This window comes from Lampetra fluviatilis, chromosome 7 (assembly GCF_964198595.1).
Source record: "Lampetra fluviatilis chromosome 7, kcLamFluv1.1, whole genome shotgun sequence".
Classification (NCBI taxonomy): Eukaryota; Metazoa; Chordata; class Hyperoartia; order Petromyzontiformes; family Petromyzontidae; genus Lampetra; species Lampetra fluviatilis.
In genome coordinates, this window is record NC_136281.1 from 10071916 (window position 1) to 10077793 (window position 5878).

The window sequence follows — 5878 nt, forward strand, 5'->3', positions numbered from 1 at the left end:
TCTCTCGCCTCGCCCTGCCCGCCCCAGATGCGGCGGCGGCCAATGGGGGTGGGGTGGGGGGCCCCGGTGCTTCAGGGTGGGGTGGTGGGGGGCCCCGATGCTTCAGCTCCACGGCCTCGCACGGCGCGGCGCAGCGGCCCCCGTGCGGTGGCTGCGCTGCAAGTGTAAAAGGCGTCGCGTCTTCAACGGCGCAGAGCGCTTTGCAGGATGAATGCAGCGGAGCCACGATTCCGTTGTGTTTTTTTTATATATTCCAAACGCAAGCACGCACGTCGGACACAAGATGCCACCAACCGGGCCACCAACCCGCCCTCTCCTCCTCCAACAACTCCACGCGGCCGCATGCTCATTCAGCCAATGGAAAGCTGTAAGAGGCCATGCAACGTTGCAACTAATTATCCCTATCCGGTTGTGTTTGATAGGAGATCCTGCCCGTGATTAGGATTACATGCACAATCGATGATCGATACCGCTTCTGTCGAGATATGTTTCCAAATTAATACTTGTCTAGTCCCAGAACTGTACACTAAATTATGTTGTGAAGACCAAGCGTGGATGCAGATTTACTGTTCTTTCAGAATGGCAATGGGCTTCATGAGTAGCACAACGTTTAATCATCCTAAATGTCTTATAATAACACAGCTCACACCAATTACATTTTGATTTCAGGCAAAATGGCTTCATGTGTTTGGAATATTGTAATACAGTGTAAAGCATTGGGCTTTAGCGTTGAAAGGTTTAAAAAGAAAATATAATTTCTTGCCAATACAAATTTTATGGAGGTTTTAGTACAATAGCGTATATTTTGTAGATACTTTACAATCAGTGAGCAAAGAAATGAGGCTCTCCATGAGTCAATCAAATTCACAGCCAATTTGCTACATTACAGCTTTTAAAATAAATACACTTTCAGTATGCAAACACTGCCCTCTAGGTTACCATGGAAGACAATATCTAAATTAAACCCTTTATCGCACATAAAGCATCTGCAACCTATTTAACATGTGAATAAAAATGCTTTTGAATATTTCCACATTTCGGGCCACATATTGGCCATATCTGAATTAGATACATGGAAGGAAATATAAGTGCACTGCAGTTAGCATGAAGAACTTGGCGTGCATTTGCAACGGAGCCATGAATGGCTACATTATTCAACAAATTACTAAAGTAATTAGTTTTGTGCATCGTTGAATAAACATTCTTTGCTGGACAACCAGTAAGCATGACAACCCCATCATCCTCAGGAGCTCAACGCCCACACACACACAGAATAACTCTGGTGTCTGGCTAAGATAAGGGAAAGCCAATCTAGTTTTCTGTGGGGTTTCAGCCTGGAAATCTGTATCCAGTCTGCTCTGTGGTACCTTTGTTGCAGTCATTAAAGGAACAATTTATGCTGCACACTTCGCGGGTTTAGAATAGTTGGGGGGAAAAACACAAAATGAATGTCACTTAAATTGGTTTCACAATTCTATATATTTTCCATTCCTCGCCAAAGATATTCCCTCTAATGATAAAAGCATTCTAAACTTTTACGTGGAAATGCATTTCAATCTACGCATATATATGTATAAGGCATATCATCACATTTGAATCTTCCAAAATATGTAACAAACACGCTCTAAGTCAATATAGTACCGCTTGTTAAAGATAAGGACAAATACATTTACATCATGATGCCTCCTTTGCCAATACCAAAATATACTAATAGGGTTTTTCCCCTTTTTTTCTGGCACCAAAACCTTTTACAAAGAATCATGTTTACATTAACCACAATACTTGCAGTCAAAATGTAAACAAAAAACAATACTCTGCTAATTTATGCATTGTTCTTGAAACTCATTGACTGCAAGTATTGTGGTTAATGGAAACATGATTCCTTGTAAAAAGGTGTCAATTTTGTTGCCAGAAAAAAGGGGAAAACCCCTACTAGTATATTTTGGTACTTGCAAAGGAGGCCTCATGATGTAGATGCTTACCCCGAGCTCTCATTGCTCTGATGGTGCGTTTTCTTTGAACTGTGCGCCTTTGGGTGTCATCTGGTCGAACACCATATGAGACTAGGCTCTAAGGAAAGCTGTCTCTGGTGTGGACCAATGCGTTTCGAGGACAATGTATAAATTATCAGAGTATTGTTTTTTGTTTACATTTTGACTGCAAGTATTGTGCTTGATGTAAACATGATTCCTTGTAAAAAGGTGTCAGTTTTGTTTCCAGACAAAAGGGGAAAACCCTATTAGGACAAATAGTAGAATAATGCGTCTACACAATTATTCAATGGTTGTTCTCATATGTAACAATTTGTGCAGCCGACATACTTATTACTGGCTAGAAAAGAGGAGAAATAATATTACTCAAAACATACATTGCATCAAACATGACCAATTAACGTCACGGCTGATGTAAAAATACAATCTTTGTTAAGCATTTGGAATGCATTGCACAAAATAATTAAGGGAGTGTGTTGGCAGTGCCACACAAGAACCATTTAAAAAAAAACTCACCTCTGTTCTTTATCTGTTGTACTTTATCTGTTGAATATTCATAATGTAATTAAGTCAGAAAGATCTTCTTCTTGGTTCTTTCGGTAAAGTCACGTAGAAGGGAAATAATAAAATAATAAACATAAAACATAATAAAATAATTCTCACGACGTTTCGGCCACAGACGCTGTCTCCCCGACAGACCTGTTCTCCACCTGAGGACGGCTGCTTGCGTTGTGGCCGAAACGTCGTGATAATAATTTTATTATGTTTTATTTTTTATTATTTTATTATTTCCCCTCTACGTGACTTTACCGAAAGAACCAAGAAGATGAATCCCTGCAGTCACGAAAGCTTTAAATCGAAATTCAGAAAGATTTGTTTGAAAAGATAATTTTTGGTTGCTATTGGTTATTCCATACCAACATTGTTGTGGAACAATTTTAGTAAGGCCCAGTATCGTAATGAAGCAAATATGAACCATAAAACAACATGATACATTGCGACATCATTAAACATATATTGAGTAGTAAAAGCTGGCGAATGTGCAGGTCTGGATTTGTCTCCTGACGTCACTTAGAGGGAGCTCTCTATAGAGCCCTCTAGATGGTATTTGGCCTACTTTTCCACACTGGTCAGACATCTTGGAAGAGGAGGGAGTACCCACACTTTACCCCACCACACACGATCTGACGATTGACTAACTCACTCTACATTTTATATATTCAGAATACGTTTAATGTTAAGATGCACGTATTACAAAGCTTTACAGTCATTCAAAACCCTGACAACTATTTATATACTGTATATATTGCATCCACCACAGTCGGAATAACCAAAACATATGAATATTCTATATGCATCTACTGAAAGTAAAAGAAGCAACATCAGAACATAAACCCTAATAAAATGTACATAAACTTTTTTTTTCATTTCACAACATTTTTTCACGCTTACAACATGCATACGTCACCCTACATGTGGCCAAATGTAATTGTGTCCCGTGAGGGCTTGCTGTATGTTGCCATCTTGCCATCGTTGTATAACCGTTTTTTTACGCAGTGGTTTCTAGAATTCTAAAAGTGTACTCAACGCACTGGAACAAACTTGTGCCTGAGGGTAGTGACGTGAATCATGGGGGGGAGGGCGCTAACGTTTATGTGAGCTGAGCCAGCGTCTCTCAAATGCATAGTTCAAGTCCAGGGAATTTTTTTTTAAGTATTGCTGAGCAATAGAGAGAATAATTTTTTAAAATATAAAATTGGTCCAATATGTGAACTTTCTACAGCCTCACGCAGCTCAGAGAATGAAGTTAAAACTGTATAAGACAGCACACTATCTCCTTGCACACAAAGTGCCTACCAGGGATAGGTAATGGAAATCTACTGAATATACATCAAGAGGGATCCAGCTGTGTTTTCCTGGAGTCCTTCTGTGCTCGGAATTGTTGCTGTGATGGCAATGTGGAATGAAAGAGAGGCCTGATCTGTAATGGATTCTTGTTTCAAGATTAGAACATTACAGGGGAGAAAAAAAATATATAAAACTATAGCTTATGATGAGAGTTGTAATTTTGTGAAATTGAAATTTAATAAATATACTTGTGCTATAATGTATTGCACTGTACATCAATATATTTATTTTTTAAACGGCAACACTCTTTTTTAAACAGGTGAAACAATATTTACATTAATCAATTACTGTAATACCATCTTAAGCATCATGGTTATCAATATGATTGCAGAGGTTTTCTAAAATACAATTGTTAAAGTCTACTTAATATGCCGGATTACATAAAAAAATATATATTTTAATGGGTGTAACAGTGGTGTAATTAATAATTCAGTTTTTTTTTTGTAAAAGTGCTATTTCAATAGATCAATCTTTATTGGATGTGCCAATATCGGCCTCATTAAAGTAGGATTCAGTGCACATTATTTCAAACCAGTAATACTGTCTTTTCCCAATTTTATTTCAAATGTGCTTTCAACAACATGATACAAATTATCCATTTGATGAAGTAGATATCACACAACTACTTCTGAGATCCCTACAAATTATATTTTTTTATCCAAACGTATGTTTAATTTCTTTCACACCGTACGTAGCCAACCGTACTAATCAGAGGTCCAGGGGAAGGACAACAAACTAAACACAAAAAGCAATTCTAAAGAAATTCGTTTTCAATTTAGATTTAAAAGTGCATAGCTCCGGTGGCTTCCTAATATCAGAAGGAAGAACGTTCCAGACGGCCGCGGAAGCGTATCAGAAAGTGTGTGAAGTAGTGACCGTCTTTGCTAGGTGGTTATCCAAAAGCCGCTGCGAGGATGACCAGAGTTTGTGACGGTTTATGCTCATTGAAGATATCATCAAGGAATTGCGGCTAATTTGTGGCAAGCACTTTGTGTGTAATTAGTGCAACCTTATCATGCATATGGCAACCGGAAGCCGATGCAGCTCAGCGAGCACAGATTCCTCTTATGATTATCCAGACGAAAGCGGTGAACTTTCCCACACATCCTTGTGGAGACGGACACGTGTCACAAGGCAGTCTGATGTGATCATTTATTGTTATTCTCAGAGCTGGAATTTTCGGCAATTAAGTTAAACATATTTTAGCCATGACTTAAAGCCTTCGTGACTGCAGGAATTCATATTCTTTGGGTCTTTCGGTAAAGTCACGTAGATAGGTTCAAAGAAAATAACAAAGTAACAAAAAAACTACGACGTTTCGATCGCAACACAAGCGGTCGTCATTAGGAAAGGGCGGGGGGGGGGGTGCGATCGAAACGTCCTAGTTATTTTCTTTGAACCTATCTACGTGACTTTACCGACAGACCCAAAGAATATATTTTAATCAGACTATTGTGTGTGCGCAGTCATTGTTGACACGACTGAAACGGACAACTCACTACATTTGAGAACCCAGTTGAGTCTCGGTGGCCAAATCCTGGATTCTAGTGCAGAGTCTCAGCGGTGCCAGCTCAGTACTCCGACCACTGAGCCACTCGGCCACTTCCAATTAGAATTCAAACTCACGTTGGGGAGTATTATATTTTATAATAGTATTGAGATAAACTATGCCACAATCCCGGCCACGAAAGAAGATAAAACAGGGGCACAGCATTATTGCCGCCCACGAGGGTTGTAAAATGTTAAAAGATACGTTTCACCAGATCGTACTACCTTCCCAAGCTGGAAAAAATAATAACATTTCGCCATATGGCAGCACCCACGAGCACAAAAAGAGACATTAAGAACATAATGGATTATAGATTCGTTTGAATATTTTCATGAAAAAGCAGCAGTGGTCAACACAAGTGGTATCAATAACACGGCTCTTTAATCCTCGCGAGCACAGCGAGCAGGGATGCGCGTGCTCGAGCCGTAAT